This window comes from Mustela nigripes, chromosome 14 (assembly GCF_022355385.1).
Source record: "Mustela nigripes isolate SB6536 chromosome 14, MUSNIG.SB6536, whole genome shotgun sequence".
NCBI classification, from domain to species: Eukaryota; Metazoa; Chordata; class Mammalia; order Carnivora; family Mustelidae; genus Mustela; species Mustela nigripes.
Window position 1 is genome coordinate 29,104,525 of NC_081570.1, and position 18,133 is coordinate 29,122,657.

The 18,133-nt window shown below is 36.6% G+C and overlaps 1 pseudogene; it reads right to left on the minus strand.

Annotated features, from left to right (window-relative positions):
- LOC132002036 (elongation factor 1-beta-like) overlaps window positions 1–18,133 on the minus strand; it is a 191,258-nt pseudogene that overhangs the window by 78,045 nt on the left and 95,080 nt on the right.

The window sequence follows — 18,133 nt, forward strand, 5'->3', positions numbered from 1 at the left end:
CATGGGTCTTCTACTGTAACTTGTTAATCTCGTGAATTAAAATGATAGATTTTCTTTTCATTTTGTTTTGGTTCTTTTTAAATAAGTAAAATATTTCAGACATAATTGAAGTTCTGCATGCTCCGCATGGATCTCATTTTTCCCCCTCCCTCCCCCGAGGCAAATACCACCCTAAATTCAGTGTTTATCATTCTCCTGCATATTTTTGTACTATTGCTACATATGTATGCATCATAAACAATATGTGGTGTTGTTTTGCATGTTTTCAAAGTTTATACAAATGGTATGTTACTATGCATATTCTACAATTTGCTTTCCATTTTGATATTTGAATCTCTAGTTCATTCTAGTTGCTATATGTCATTGCATTGTGTTGCCATGTAATTGCGTTACTACGGTTTATTTATCCCTTCTTTTGTTTAGGAACAATAAAGTTGTTAAATATTCTTATAAAAGGCTCCTTCTGCACCATGCAAAACTGCTTTCTTTGGCCATAGGGTATGCTCTTTTTAAATTTTATTTTATTTTATTTTACTTTTTAATTTATTTGACAGACAGAGATCACAAGTAGGCACAGAGAGAGGAGGAAGCAGGCTCCCTGCTGAGCAGAGAGCTGAAGCGAGGCTCGATTCCAGGACCCTGGGATCATGACCTGAGCTACAGACAGAGGCTTTAACCCACTGAGCCGCGCAGGCACCCTGGTATGCTCTTTTAAAAAGTTGTTAAATATGGTCAAATTACTCCCTAAAGCACACTCCCAGGTGTGTAAATATAGATCTGTGTTTCCATATCCTTACCAATAACTTGGTGTTGCCAGTCTTTTAATGTTTGCTGGTCTAATGGTTATAAAATGACATTGCCTCATTGTTTTAATTTGAATTTTTCCCATTTACTGTTGACCAAGAAGGGGCTATAAAGCAACCATGGGGGATTTAGGGATTGCAATCTTGGAGACACAGAGCAGACCAAAACTGAAAGTGTACTCTAAATGGCAAGGGCAAGAGGGGAGTACAGGCTTCTGAAGACAAACCGAGAAACTTACATGACTTGTTTTGCATGGATTATGATTGGTCCTGACAGAGTTAAACTAATACATGATTGGCTCTTTGACTAGTAGATGGTCCATTATTTCTGTTTCAATCCAGAAGGTACTTAAAGTGAATTGACAAGAAGCAGTTGATGGAAGTCCAGTTTTGGTGCTCAAGAACTGAAACCCAAGAGGTGCATAGGCTGTGTTTCCCCATCTTTCACCCCGACCCCCCGCTGCCCTATTTTGGATGACTCTCTTAGCAATCCTTACTCTTTATTTTTCTTGAATCCTCTTTCACAATACTAATGAAACTGAGAACTTTTAATATATATTAAATATTTAATATTTAAAACATATTAATTTATAGATTTTATAAATATAAATTATATGCATAAAATTATATATGTAATTATCATATTGCTATTCATATCTTTTGCCCTCCTTTTCTTACTGATTTGAAGACCTGAAATATATATATATGTGAATCCTGAAAGCTAAGCATTTGTTAGTCATATGTATTACAAAGATACTCTCCTAGTCTGTGGTTTCAGCTTGAGACACAAGTGTTCTGTATAATTGCAAATTGAATACTCATGGAAATCACCAATTTAAGAAGTAGAAAGTTACCACCTCCAGAAACCCATCATGTGTCCTTGCCTTTTTGTATAGTTTAGCTACCCACGTAGAAATCCCTAAACACACTATAGGTCAGTTTTGTCCACTTTTGAGCTTTTTTTTTTTTTTTTTTTAAAGATTTTATTTATTTGTCAGAGAGAGAGAGGGAGAGAGCGAGCACAGGCAGATGCGGAATGGCAGCAGAGGCAGAGGGAGAAGCAGGCTCCCTGCTGAGCAAGGAGCCTGATGTGGGACTCGATCCCAGGACGCTGGGATCATGACCTGAGCCGAAGGCAGCTGCTCAACCAACTGAGCCACCCAGGCGTCCCCACTTTTGAGCTTTATAGAAGTGAAATTGTTTTGTACTTTTTCTTTTACTCAACCTGGGTTTATTTGGTTCATTCTTGTGATGTGCAGGCATACTCATTGTCCCTGCCGATACTATTTTGTCCAACGAACACTCCACGGTTTATCCAACCTGCTTTTGATTTGTGTTTTTCCATCTAGTTTTTGACTATTTCAAAAATATAACCCACAACACTCTTGTACATATCTCTCTGTGCACATGTGCATGAGTCTCTCCGGGGACTATACCTAGGAGACGAATTTCTCAATCATCAGGTATGCATATCTTCAGTTTTATTAGAGAGTGCCAAACTATTTTTCGCAGTGTCGTAGCTTGTCTTCCCCTTTGCTTGTGGTAGCTATTGTTGAACAAAATTTTTAACTAAAAGGCAGTCAAATTTATCAATATTTCTTTTCTTTTATAATGCCTTGTCTAAGAAATCTTTCTCTGCCCTGAAGACATTTTCCTCTTTTTTGCCCAAGTGTTTAAAGTTTTGCCTCTTTGATTTGGGTTCTTAATTTACTAAGAAATACTTTCTCTATGTGATGAAATTGTAGGAACCTAGTTTTTACTCTTTTCAGTAGGGATTGTCTCAGTACTGTTGAATGAAGAATTAATTTTCTCATCAACTTGTGACATTCCCTTTGTCACAATTTCAAGTTTCTATCGAAGGACAGATCTTTTTCATGAGGAGGGGTTACTTTTGTTTACCATTTTATTTCCTTAATTGTTTGATTTATTCAGGTTTCTTATTCCTTCTTAAGCTAATTTTGGCAATTTTTATTTTCTAGAAATATGAAATTTCTTTAGGTTTTCACATTTAAAAACAGAAAACCAAGTGTCACTTATTGCGATTTTTAAAGTCTCTTTCTGAGTTATAGCTCCTCTTTATCCCTAATTTTGGATATTTATGTCTTTTCTCTTTGTTGCTTTGTTCAACCTTGTTAGAAGCCAATTTTACTAGTTTTTTTTTTGAAAAGAGAAATAGCTTTTGTCTTCGTTGATCTTTTCTCTTTTTGTTGTCTTTTTTTTTTTTTTTACTCTTTTTAAAAAGACTTTAATTGTTTATTTTTGAGAGAAAGAGCGTGCACTTGCACAAATGGGGGAGGGGGCGGAGGGAGAAGCACACTCCCAGTCCAGTAGGGTCTGGGATGCTGGGCTTGATCCCAGGATCCTGAGATCATGCCCTGAGCGGAAGGCAGATGCTTAACCGACTGAGCCACCCAGGGGGGAGCAAGATTTTACTCTTGCATCAATTCATACCCCTGCTAGTTAAAACTTTGGATCCAGATACAATTTAGGGTTAAAAATCTAACTCTTAATCTTAGATTATACAGGTAAATCATGCAGTGTAGCATTATCTTCAACATTACATTGAGACACATAAAATAGGGTTTTAGAAACTGACCCTTCTAAATCAGATTATTCTGTCCCAGTAAGTCCTTCAACAGTAGTTCTATCTTTGGTACCTTCCTCCATTTAGCCACAGGAACTGCCCCAATGTGACCTGTGACCCCGTGGATTGACCAAAAGGACTTCAGTATACTGGTCATGCTTCTTCCCCTTTTTCTTTTTTTCTTTAATTTGATTTTATTGGTATTTTATATTGTTTTCTTATTTCATTACTTTCTGCCCTTAAATTTTAATATTTTTTTTCTTGGTTCCTGTTTCTGTTTCTTATCTTTTCATTGGTCCCTGAATTGAACAACACTGATTCATGTGTATCTTTTATTTTAATCAGTGCATTTGCAGTTAAAAGTTCTCTTCTAATGACTGTTCAGCTACACAGGTTTAATATGCAACTTTCAGTGAAAGGCCATGCTAAATATTTTGTAATTTCCATGGCTCTGCCCTTGTCCATGATGAGTTGCTTGGTAATGCAGTCTCAAGTTTCCAATATTTTTTCTTGTTTTGTTTTGTTTGGAATTAACTTTTATGGGTGCTTTCTAATTTGGATTTATTGTCATAGGAGGAAATGGTCTATAGATAAGGATTTTTTTGGTGTTGAGATTTCTTCTCTTAGTATCATATGTGGTCATTTTTCGGTAAGGGCTTCACATGTACTAGAAAAGAATACATTTTCTCTATCTGTTGGCTGAAAATTCTCTCTACATTTATTAGAAGGTAGGTGTTGATTTCATTGTTCAAACTTTTTATACTTTAATAATACTTTGTCTGCTTATATATAATTCCTATAAGAACGTGTTAAAATTTCCCATCACATTTCTATTTTGGTCATTTTTTCCTTTGTAATTTTGTCTGTTTCTGCATTGTATACTTTGAGGTAATTTTGTGAGGTAAATATAAATTCATTATTGCTGTATTTCCTCAGTGGATTGGATTTCTTTATGTAATATATAATATTTCTTTATGTAATATATATGTAATATTTATGTATAATATGTAATAAATTACATAGTGTATTATACCTTGAATTTTATTTTGTCCTATGTTTGTCTTGCTACAATAGTTTGGTGGTGGTGGTGGCCATGGCGTATCATTCTTATGCTTTTATTTCAACATTCTTAACCAATTTTGTTTCAAGTGTGTCTCTTGTAAGTGTTTCATTGGATTTAAATGTAATTTTATAATCTATTTTAGTCAGTGGATTTTTTTTTTTTTTACAGTTTTCTTAAAGGCAAAACCTAAAGCAATCTCAGCATATTAAGGGAGAGAGAGAAGAGAACCAAGGCAGGGAGAATGGAAAGCATATGTAAGGACTTCACAACAAGCCATGAGACTGTGCTAACGCTTGACAGGTGAACTTGCTTCCCCTCTTGGTGCATCACCACACGTGCTGTGTGGACATACTCATGCTTTGGCAAAGTCTGTTGAAGAGAGGACAGGAGAAGGAATTTACCTGCTGGCTTCTTCCTAACTCCTGTCTAATTAGTCAAAGTTTGCTCCGTGGGGGTTTAACTTACCTGAGCTACAGGTTGAAATAGCTAATCCGTGCACTGTGGCGTAAAATGTCGACTAAGTGGGAGAAGGCAGAGAGCATGGGCAGCGGTCTTAGCTACAGACCCACACGGAGCTGACTGTCACTCAGCAGGGGCTGGAGGAGAGCCAGAGGCTGTGTCTGCGAGGCGGATGAAGCCAAGAGAATTTGAAGGTGTGCACAAGACACATTGCCTGCAACATTCACTGTAATTACTTATATATTTGTACTTATTTTTTTTGCCACCTTATTTTGTGTCTTCTATATTCTGTTCTTGTCTTTGTTTTTCCCCATCCTTTTCCTGCCTTCTGTTGAACTGAGAAAGTTTTTACATCTTCCCCCACTCCCAGACCTTTTTTCCCCCTGCGGCAGTTCAGAAAATAGACTGTATTTTTATATTTATGGTGGTTATCCTGGAGTTTGTATGTACTTAATGACATACATATACTTAACGACACATTTTTCTATCAGATTTAAAAGTCATTCCATATTTCTATCCTCTCCCAAAACACGACACAGACTTCAACCCTCTTTAACTAATTGAACACCATTCCCATCTAGTTACTATTGTTTCTAAAGTTGGCTGTCCTATTAGTAACAAAATTGTGGTCTCTTTTTTAGTTAAAAATTAAGTTGACTTATTTTTTCCTTATCTCATTAGCTCCCCCACCCGAACTCACTTGTCTTCTTGTTGAAGTATACCCTCCAATGGTTTAAATCATACTTTATTTATATTTCCTTAGTTTTTACCTACTATCCTTTTCCTGTTCCAGGACCCCATATAGGACACATTCCCTTTAATCATCATGTCTCCTGAGGCTCTTCTTAGCTGATGCCTTTTCCTAGACTTTCCTTGTTTTTGATGACTTTGACAGTTTTGAGGGGGTACTAGTTAGGTATTTTGCAGAATGCCTCATTATTGGCATTTGCTTAGTGTTTTTTTTCCTCATAAGACTGAGGTCATGGGTTGATGGGAGGAAGATCACAGAGGTAAAGTGACATTTTCATTACATCACATCAAGGGTACATAACCTACTACCAACATGATTTATGATTGTTGATGTTGGCCTTGATCACCTGGCTGAGCTACTATTCGTTGGGTTTCTCCACTGTGAAAAGTATTCTTCCCCAGGTCACACCCCTTCCCTATTATATACTTTGGAAAGAAGTCAGTATACACAGCCCACACCTTTGGAGTGGGGAGTCCTTCTCCCCTTCCTTGAGGGCAGAGTACCTGTACAAACTATTTGGAATTCTTCTGCGTGGGAGATTTATCTTTCCTCAATCCTTTATTAATTTTTTCAATCACTTATTTATATTGATAGAGATTCAACTGAGGTGACTTTGGTCCACACCTTGTCCCCTTAGGCTTTTCTGTGAGGTGATTTCATACATTTGTAATACTGTTAGTGTCTCTTGTCATAGTTTGCATTCCTTTCTGGTATCCCTGACTTAATAGTTGAGTTTTTTTTTTAGGGGGGGGGGTGTTGGGGCAGAGAGAGAGGGAGAGAGAGAATCACAAGCAAGCTCCATGTCCTAGCACGGAGCCCGAGCCAGGGCTCAATCTTATTACCCCGAGATCATGATCTGAGCCAAAATCAAGAGTCTAATGCTTAACTGAATGAGCCAGGCAGGCATCCTTTAATAACTGAATTTTTTAAAAAAATGTTTGCATGCATTAGGTTTCATTCATCATGCTGTAAAGGTTGACAAGTGCACCATTACACTGTCACACCGGCTAGTCTCACTGCTCTGAAATACCCTCTGTGCTCCCACTGGTTCATGGCTTGCCCCTTCTCCCAAGCTCCCAAGGTTGCCCCTTCCAAGTGGCAACCACTGATCATTATATTATTTCAGTATTTTGCCTTTTCCAGATTGTCACAGAATTGAACTCATACAATGGAGTTGTTTATTATTTTTATTTTTACTTTTTATTTTTTTAAGATTTTATTTATTTATTAGTCTTTTCATAGGGTCTACTTTGAGTTGTGTGTATTTGAGTTTCCATGCAATCTTTTTGTGGCTTGATAGCCCATTTCTTTTTTATTCTAAATTCTATTCTATTGTATGGATGTGCCACAGTTTGCTTACCCATTCACCTATTGAAGGACATCTTGGTTGCTTCCAGTGTTTGAAGGTTTTGAAGAAAACTGCTGTAAACTTCCATGTGCATGTCTTTGTATAAATATACATTTTCAAATCAATTGGGTTAATCCCTTAGGAGTGTGCTTGTTGGTGTGCTTGTTGGTATAAGAAGGCGATGCTTAAGTTTGTAAGAGACTGCCAAACTGTCTTCCAAAGTGTACCATTTGACATTTCTACCATCAAAGGATGAGAGTTTGTTATTCCACATCCTCTTCAGCATTTGATGTTTTAGGTATGACTTTTTTTTTTTCTAAAAAATGTATAGTGGTATCTCATTGTTTTAATTTGCAATTCTCTGATGATAAATGATGCGAAACATATTTTTGTATGCTCATTTGCCATTTGTATTTCATCTTTGGTATGGTGTCTGTTCAGATCGGTTTCCCATTTTTATTTATTTATTTATTTATTATTTTTATTTTTACTTTTTATTTTTTTTAAGATTTTATTTATTTATTTGATAGGCAGAGATCACAAGTAGGCAGAGAGGCGGCAAATAGAGAGAGAGGTGGAAGCAGGCTTCCTGCTGAGCAGAGAGCCCAATTCAGGGCTTGATCCCAGGATCCTGGGATCATGACCCAAGCCAAAGGCAGAGGCTTTAACCCACTGAGCCACCCAGGCGCCCCAGGTTTCCCATTTTTAAATGAGGTTGTTTGTTTTCTTATTGTTAAGTTTTAAGTGATCTTTGTATATTTTGGATCTATAGATACATGTGTTACAAATATTTTCTCTCAGTCTGTGGCTTGTCTTTTGATTGTCTTTAGAGTGTCTTTCACAGAGCAGAACACTTTAATTTTAGTAAAATTTAAGATTAATTTTGTCATTTGTTGGTCACCTTTTTGGTGTGGTATCTAAAATCCCATTGTCAAATCCAGTGTCACATAGATGTGGTTTGTCATGTAGATCTACGTTTTCCTCTAGAAATCTTATAGAATTACATTTTATATTTAGGTCTATGATTCATTTTGAGTTAATTTTTCTGAAAAATGTGAGATCTGAATCAAGATCTTTTTTTAAATTTGGAAATCCATTTGTTCTAGTACCGTTTATTGAAAAGGCAATCCTTTCTCCATTAAAATGCCTTTGTTCACTTTATCAAAGATTAGTTGACTATAATTGTGTGGATTTATTTTGGGGCTCTCTATTCCTTTGATCTCTGTGTCTATTCTTCCCCCCCCCCCATCTCTGGGTCTATTCTTTTCTTTTCTTTTCTTTTTTTAAACACTATCCTGTCTTGATTAGTGTAGATTTATAGTAAGTTGTGAAATCAGGTAATTGTCAGTCCTACGGTTTTGTTCTTTATGTGTTGACCGTTTTTGGTCTTTTGCCTTTCCATAGACTTTCCAGCTCCACATTCTGATCTTGGCTTTGTCAATATCCATAAACTAGCTTTTTGGATATTGACTGGGACTGTGTTGCCTCCATACATGGAGTTGGGGAGAATTGACATCTTAATGATTTGGAGTCTTGCTATCCATAAACATGGAATATCTCTCCATTTGTTTAGATCTTGTTTGATTTCGTTCATCAGGATTTTATAGTTCTTCCTTATATAGATCCTGTACATATTTTCTTAAGTTTATATCTAAATATTTAATTTTTTCATACTCATCAATGATATTGTATTTTAAGTTTCAAATTCCAATTATTAATTGTTAGTATATAAAGAAGCCATTGACTTTTGTATATTAGCCTGTATCCAGCAAATTGTCATAATTACTTATTAGTTCCAAGTGTTTTTTGGTTGGTTCTTTTGGAATTTTCCACCTAGGCAATCACGTCACCTACAAAAACAGGTAGTTTTCTTTCTTCTTTGCAAATCTGTACACCTTTCATTTCCTTCTTTGTCTTATTGTATGCATGAAGACTTCCAGTACAAATGGTAAGAGGGAACATATTCACCTTTTTCCCAATGTTAGGGAAAAATATTCAATTTTTTTTTGCCTTTAAGTTAATTTGGTTTGTATTTCTTAATCATATGTGAGCATACATTAATATATTTATAAGCCATTCATATTTCAATTTTTCTGAAAACACTACGCTTTTAAGTTAAAAAATATTTCCATCTTCATTGAGATGTATGTATGTACATGATGTATGTATGGTTGACAAGTGAAAAATTGCATATATTTAAGAGGCACAACATGATGTTTTGATATATGTATACACTTATGAAATGATTAGCACAACGAAGCTGAATAATATATCCATCACTTCACATAGTCACCTTTTTTGTGTGTGTGGTGGTGTTGAGAACACTTATGATTACTCTCTTAGCAAATTTCAAGTATACAGCACATTATTATTTAACTATAGTCACCATGCTGTACATTAGGTCTCCAGCACTTATTCATCTTGTAACTGAATTTCTTTCTTTTTTTAAATAGCCATTTTTTATTATGTCTACTATTGAGATTTTGATCAGCATTGCATTGAACTTGTAGATTTATTGGGACCTTGACGATATCGTTGTATGGTACATGAGCAAGATATTGCTCTCTGTTTATTCACTTATTTATTTATGTCTTACCTTGAATAAAATTAATCTTTTTACCGTTTAACAATATCTCCCCTTTGTCCCATTCCCCTCCCTGTGGTAATCACCATTATATTCTCTGTTACTATGAGTAAAACTTTTTTTTTTTTAAGATATCACATATAAGTGGGATCCTGCTTTATTTGTCTCTCTGTGTCTGGCTTATTTCACTTAGCATAATGCCCTTCAGCTTCATCCATGTTGTTGCAAATGGCAGGATTTCCTTCTTTTTAAAGGGTAAATAATATTCCATTTTACACACACACACACACACACACACACATACATACATATGCACCACACTTTATCCATTCATCTGTTGATGAACACTTAGGTTGTTTTCATATCTTGGCTACTGTGAATAATGTAACACAGTAGTGTAGATATCCCTCTGAGATAGTGATTTTATTTCTTTTGGATTTATACCCAGAAATGGGATTGCTGGATTATATGGTAGCTCTAATTTTAATTTTTTGAGGAACTTCCATACTCTTTTCCATAATGGCTGTACTAATTTACACCTCCACTAACAGTGCATGAGGGTTCCTTTTTCCCCACATCCTCACCGACACCTATTATTTTCTGATTTTTTGATAATAGACATCCTAACAGATGTATGGTGATATCTCATTGTGGTTTTGGTTTCCATTTGCCTGATGATTAGTGATGTTGAGTATCTTTTCATACATGTTTGGTCATTTGTATGTCTTCTTTGGGAAAAAAGTGTCTATTCAGGTCTTTTGTCTATGTTTTAAATTGGGTAATTTATTTATTTTTTGCTGTTGAGTTGTATATGTCTCTCATATACTTTGGATATTAATCCCTTATCAGATACATGGTCTGCAAATGTTGTCTCTAGTTCCCTAGGTTGCCTTTTCATTTTGTTAATTGTTTCTCTTGCTGTGTAGAAAATTTTCAGTTTGATGTAGTCCCACTTATTTAATTTTGTTGCATGTGCTTTGGTGTCAAATCCAAAAAAATCATTGCCAAGACTATGTGTATCTGCTTATTTTCCTTTATGTTTTCTTCTAGGAATTTTATGATTTGGGGTCTTGTGCTTAAAACTAATCTATTTCAAGTTGATTTTGTGTATGTTGTAAGATAAAGGTTCTATTACATTCTTTTTCAGTTGGCTATCCAGCTTTCCCAACAGCATTCACTGAAGAAACAATTCTTTTCCTATTTTGTGTTCTTGGTGCTTTTGTTGAAAATTAGTTGGCCATATGTGCCTGGGTTTATTTCAGGGCTTTCTATTCTGTTCCACTTGTCTATGTGTTTGTTTTCATGCTGATACCATGCTGTTTGATTATTATCACTTTGTAATATAATTTGAAGTCAGGAAGAGTGATATGTCCAATATTTTGTTCCTCCTACTCAAGATTGCATTAGCTATTCAGGGTCTTTTGAGGTTTCATAATTTTAGAATTTTTTTCTATTTCTGTGAAAAATACCTTTTGAATTTTGGTAGGAATTGCATTAAATCTATACCTTGTTTTAACTAGAATGGATATTTAAAAAATATTAACTTTTAATTTGTGAACATAGATTTTTTAAAATTTAATTTGTCTTCAGTTTCTTTCATCAGTGTTTAATAGTTTTCAGTGTACATATCTTTTACCTCTTTGGTTAAATTTATTCCTAAGTATTTTATTCTTTTTGATGATATTGGGAAAGGGAATGTTTTCTTCTTCTTCTTCTTCTTCTTCTTTTTTTTTTTTTTGGTAGTTTGTTGTCTGTATATAGAGATGCAACTGATTATTTTTGCTGATTTTCTATCTTTCAACTTTACTAAATTTATTTATTAGTTTCAATAGTTTATTTTGGTGGAGTATTTAGGGTTATATATTTATAAGACCATGTTATCTGCAAAAGCAGCAATTTTATTTCTTCTTATCTGATTTGTATGGCAAGCATTATTAATTTCAAAGAACCAGCTTTTGGCTGGTTGATTTTCTCTATTTTCCTGCTTTCAATTTCACTGATATTTGCTCTAATTATTATTTCTTTCCTTATGCTTGCTTTAGGCTTCAATTTCCCTTCTTTCTCTAATTTTCTAAGTTGGAAGCTTAGATTGTTGATGTTAAGATCTTTCTTCTTTCCTAATATATGTGTTCAAAATGCTATAAATTTCCCTCTAAGCGCTACTTTCACTGCGTACCACAATTTTTTATAATTTATACCTTCAGTTAGCTCAAAATGTTTTAAAATTTCTCTTGAGATTTCTTTTTTTAACCCATGTGGTATGCACAAGTGTATTGTTTAATTTCCAAGTTTTTTAAGATTTTCTACCTATCTTTCTGTTACTGATTTTTTGTTTAATTCCATTGTTGTATTATTGAAAGCAGACATTGTATCACTTCTATTCTTTTTGATTTAAGTTGTGTTTTATAGCCCAGCATGTGGTTTGTCTTGGTGAATGCTCCAAATGAGCCTGAGAAGAGTGTGTGTTCTGCTGTCATCAGATGAAGTAGTTGATAGATGTCGATTATTCCCAGTTGACTGATGCTGTTGAGTTCCACTGTGTCCTTACTGATATTCTGCCTGCTTGATCTGTCAGTTACTAAAAGAGCCTCCAACTATAATAATGGATATGTCTATTGTCCTTACAATTCTATTGGTTTTTGTCTCACATATTTTGGTTGCTATTATTAGGTGCATACACATTAAGGACTATTAACATCCTTATTTTTTTAAGATTTAATTTATTTATTTGAAAGAGAGAGAGCGAGAGAGAGAGAGCGAGCATGAGGTGGGGGGGCAGAGGGAGAGAGAGAAGCAGACTCCCCACTGAGCAGGGAGCCCAATGTGGAGCTCAATTCCAAGACTCCAGGATCATGACCTGAGCCAAAGGCAGACACTTAACTCACTGAACCACCCAGGTGTCCCCCATCCTTCTAGTTTTAATTGAGCATTTTTATGATCCTATTTTGTCTCTTCTTTTAGCATATCAATCATATATTTTTTCTTTTTCTTTTCCTTTTTATTTCTTTCTTTCTTTCTTTCTTTCTTTTTTTTTTTTTTGGTCTTTCAAACTTCTATTTAATGGCGTTGATCTACAATGGATTTTAGATCTTGTGAAAAGTACTGCACATATTCGTCAAAAGCATTTGTAAGGGCCAATTTAGCCAGAGCGATTTCATCTCGGTTAAACAGTGATTTTGTTGTTTATGCAGTAAAACTTAAACTGACCCTGACTGCACCCCCACCCCACCCCTCCCAGGGGAACTTACTTAAAAGCAAGTCCAGGAAACCAGTAAAATGTGGTCGACTGGTCCCTGATAACAGAGCCCAAATATAAGGACCGGTCAGGTCAGGTGGAGATAACAGAGTCCGAATGCAGGGATGAGTCAGGCTAGGTGGAGACATCCAATCAGTGGGGCACGAATACGGTCTCCCTAGCTACCAAGGAGTGTGGGCCCCGCCTTTTGGGCACCTTTTGAGTGCCAGTTCTGAGCAAGGTGATAGGCTAGTTCAAATAGCTACCTTGGGGTGAATTGTAATTCAGTTGGCCACCCGTGTGTGACCTAGCGTGACTGTGCAACTTTCTCTGTGTGTTGCAATCTCATTGGCCACCTGTGTGTGGCCAGGCTCAACCACATGGCCTTTTCTCCATAAAAGTTAGTCTGTGAGGCTGGGAGTCACTCGCTCTCTCAAGAGGCGGCCCCAAACACTTGGCTTGATTCTCAATGCTTGGCGCAAAATAAAGCTTTGCTTGACCTTCGCTTTGTATCAGTCCTGCTCCTTTGATCATGGACTCAACAGCAGTGATCCACTCTTCCAGCCTATCTGTTCCAGCTTTATTGCCTTCCACTATGCACTGTTTTTAAAGTTCTGTAATTCCATCCCCCACTGAAACTAGTTTAGAAGAGCCCCCGATCATGCTGTCTGCTTGAATGTTCCTGACACCCTCCTTTGGTTTGCTGTATCTGTCTCATCCTAAGGTTTCATATCCAGTAAGCTGGAATACCTGGCAACAAGTACAGGGTTTTCTTTTCTTTCTTTCTTTCTTTCTTTCTTTCTTTCTTTCTTTCTTTCTTTCCTTTTCCTTTCACTTCTTCACTTTCCCCTTCCTTCTCAGATCCAGAAAGATCAATGTCATTATTATCTTTACTATCTGTGTCTCCACTTCCTATGATGTCCTCCGCATTAGCAGGGCCATAGTTGTCCAAAGGTTTCTTCACTCCTGGAAGGCTGGCCTTTTCCTTTTTGTCAGACTTGATGTGATTCTATGAATGTATGGCAAGATACAAGTCAGTGAGTGTGGGGCTGGAGACCCCTTCAAATACTGCTGGTCTGTTTAGGACAGCACGCACCCCTTGATGTAGCTCCTGTCTGCCAGGTAGTTTTCGAACATCTGGAGGCTAGTGGGGCTTTTCCAGTCTCCAAAACCCCTGGCATCAGCTGATCTGGAACTGGGGGATAGTAAAGGAAAAGAAGAGTGCAGGTGGTCTGCTGATCGCTAAGAGGGGGAAAAAAAAAACAAACAAAAAACCCTCAATCACCTTTCTTTAAAAAAAATTTCTTAGTGTTTTCCCCAGAGTTTGCAATAAACATTTATAACTAGCCTTCATTCACTCTCAGATAACACCATATTGCCTCATGGGTAGTAAAGTTACCTTTACAATAGAGTATTACCAGTTCCTTCCTCCTGTCTTTTGTTACACTGCTGTCATGTACTTCACTTATCCATGTACTATAATCACCTAATACATTGTTACTATTATTACTTGGAGGAAATGATAATCTATTGGCTCAGTTAACAATAAGAAAAACAAAGTACTCTATTTTACCTTCACTTATTCCTTTTTTGGTGATCTTTCATTTCCTGTATAGATCCAAATTTCTGACCTATGTCATTTTTCCTCTCACTGAAGACCTGTTGCAGAGGTGGCATATTGGTGAGGAAGTCTCTGAGGTTTTGTTTGTCTGAGAAAGTCTATTTCTTCTTCACTTTCGAAGGATAATTTCATTAGATATTGAATTCTGGGTCAATGGTTTTTCTCTTTCAACAGTCTTGTCTGTCTGTCTGTCTATCTATTTATATATTTCTGAAAGAGAGAGCATGGGCAAGTGAGGGTAGGGAGGGGCCAATGGAGAGAGGGACTCCTAAGCAGGCTCCATGCTCAGTGCAGCGCCCAAGGTGGGGCTTCACGTCACAACCCTGAGATCATGAACTGAGCCAAAATCAAGAGTAAGACACTCAAGTGACTGAGTCACCCAGGAGCCCCTCTTTCAACAATTTAAATGTTTCCTTCCACTCTCTTTTAGCTTGCATGGTTTCTTGTTGTTGTTGTTGTTTTTTAAGATTTTTTTTCCAAATTAATCTCTACACCCAATGTGGGGCTCAAACTCACAACCCTAAGATCAAGAGTTGTATGCTTCACTGATTGAGCCAGCCAGGTGCCCCAAGCCTTCATGGTCTCTGATGAGAAGTTTAATGTAGCTTTATCCTTGCTCCTCTATAGGTAAAATGTTGTTGTTGTTTTCCTCTGTTGCTTTCAAGATTTTCTCTTTGTTGTTGGTTTTCTACGGTTTGAATATGATATGCTTAAGAATAGATTTTTTAGTATTTATCTTCCTTGGTGTTCTCTAAGCCTCCTGGGTCTGTCTTTTGGTGTCTGTCATCAATTTTTGAAAATCCCCTGGCCATTACTCCTTCAAATATTTCTTCTGCTCTGTCTCCGCTTTCTTCTCCTTCTCTTTTGGTATTCCAATTATATATTTGTTACACTTTTTATAAAATTGTTCCACAGATATTGGATATTTTGTTCTCTTTTCTCATTCTCCACCCCCCGCCCTGCCCCAGCCCCTTGCATTTTAGTTTGGGAAATGTCTACTGACATATTTTCAGTTTCAGTGATTTTTAGCTTGGCCATGTCCTTTCTACTGATGAGCCCATGAAAGACATTCTTTATTTCTATTACAATATTTTTTAAGACTATTTTTTAAGGGGCACCTGGATGGCTTAGTCAGTTGAGTATCTGGCTCTTGGTTTTTGGTTCAGATCATGATATCATTGGTTGTGGGATCAAGCCCTGCTAGGGCTCCATGTTCTGGGTGGCATCTCCCAGAGATTCTCTGCCTCTGCCCCTCCCACTGCTCATCTGCTCACAAGCTCTCTCTCTCTCTAAAAACAAATAAATATATATTTTAAAAAATACTATTCTTAAAGAGAAATTTAATGTTTACAGCAAAATAAAGAGGAAAATACAGAGATTTCTCATTTATCTCCTTCTTGTACACATTCACAACCTCTCCTACTATCAGCATCCTCCACCAGAGTGGTACATTTGTTACAATGATGAACCTATATTGACACATCATAATGACCCAAACTCCAGACTTATCATTAAGTTTCACTCTTGGTGTTGCACATTCTGTGGGTTTAGACACATGTAAAATGACATGTTTTCACTATTTTTATATCATACAGACTATTTTCACTGTCTTAAAAATCCTCTACATTCTCCTTATTTACCACCTCCCCGCAATTCTTAGCAATTACTGATCTTTTTACTGTCTGCATAGTCTTGCCTATTCCAGAATGTCATGTAGTTGGAATCATATAATATGCAGCCTTTTCAGTGGGATTCTTTCAGTTAGTAAAGTGATTTAAGATTCCTCCTTGTCTGTTTTTGGCTCGATAGTTTATTATTGTTATTATTATTATTGTACTGAATGACATTTCATTGTCTGAAGGAACCATAGTTTATTTATCCAGTCATCCATTGAAGGACATCTTTGTTGCTTCCAAGTTTTGGTAATATGAAGTTTCAACTTTATTTATTTGTTTATTTATTTATAACTTTTTAAAATTCTTTTTAAAAAATTAATTAATTAATTAATTTTTAAAAATAAACATATAATGTATTTTTATCTCCAGGGGTACAGGTCTGTGAATCGCCAGGTTTACACACTTCACAGCACTCACCATAGCACATACCCTCTCCAGTGCCATAACCCCACCCCTCTCTCTCAACCCCCCTCCCCCCAGCAACCCTCTGTTTTGTGAGATTAAGAGTCACTTATGGTTTGTCTCCCTCCCAATCCCATCTTGTTTCATTTATTCTTCTCCTACCCCCTTAACCCTCCCATGTTGCATCTCCACTTCCTCATATCAGGGAGAGCATATGATAGTTGTCTTTTTCTGATTGACTTATTTCGCTAAGCATGATACCCTCTAGTTCCATCCACATCGTCGCAAATGGTAAGATTTCATTTCTTTTGATGGCTTCATAGTATTCCATTGTGTGTATATACCACATCTTCTTTATCCATTCATCTGTTGATGGACATCTAGGTTCTTTCCATAGTTTGGCTATTGTAGACATTGCTGCTATAAACATTCAGGTGCACATGCCCCTTCGGATCACTACGTTTGTATCTTTAGGGTAAATACCCAGTAGTGCAATTGCTGGGTCATAGGGTAGTTCTATTTTCAGCATTTTGAGGAACCTCTATGCTGTTTTCCAGAGTGGTTGCACCAGCTTGCATTCCCACCAACAATATAGGAGGGTTCCCCTTTCTCCGCATCCTCACCAGCATCTGTCATTTCCTGACTTGTTAATTTTAGCCATTCTGACTGGTGTGAGGTGATATCTCATTGTGGTTTTGATTTGTATTTCCCTGATGCCGAGTGATGTGGAGCACTTTTTCACGTGTCTGTTGGCCATCTGGATGTCTTCTTTGCAGAAATGTCTGTTCATGTCTTCTGCCCATTTCTTGATTGGATTATTTGTTCTTTGGGTGTTGAGTTTGCTAAGTTCTTTATAGATTTTGGACACTAGCCCTTTATCTGATATGTCGTTTGCAAATATCTTCTCCCATTCTATCAGTTGTCTTTTGGTTTTGTTAACTGTTACCTTGGGTGTGCAAAAGCTTTTGATCTTGATGAAATCTCAGTAGTTCATTTTTGCCCTTGCTTCCCTTGCTTTTGGGGATGTTCCTAGGAAGAGGTTGCTGCAGCTGAGGTTGAAGAGGTTGCTGCCTGTGTTCTCCTCAAAGATTTTGATGGATTCCTTTCTCACATTGAGGTCCTTCATCCATTTTGAGTCGATTTTTGTGTGTGGTGTAAGGAAATGGTCCAATTTCATTTTTCTGCATGTGGCTGTCCAATTTCCCCAACACCATTTATTGAAGAGACTGTCTTTTTTCCATTGGACATTCTTCCTGCTTTGTCAAAGATTAGTTGACCATAGAGTTGAGGGTCTATTTCTGGGCTCTCTATTCTGTTCCATTGATCTATGTGTCTGTTTTTGTGCCAGTACCATGCTGTCTTGATGATGACAGCTTTGTAATAGAGTTTGAAGTCCAGAATTGTGATGCCACCAACTTTGGCTTTCTTTTTCAATATTCCTTTGGCTATTTGGGGTCTTTTCTGGTTTCATATAAATTTTAGGATTATTTGTTCCATTTCTTTGAAAAAAATGGATGGTATTTTGATAGGAATTGCATTAAATGTGTAGATTGCTTTAGGTAGCATAGACATTTTCACAATATTTGTTCTTCCAATCCAGGAGCATG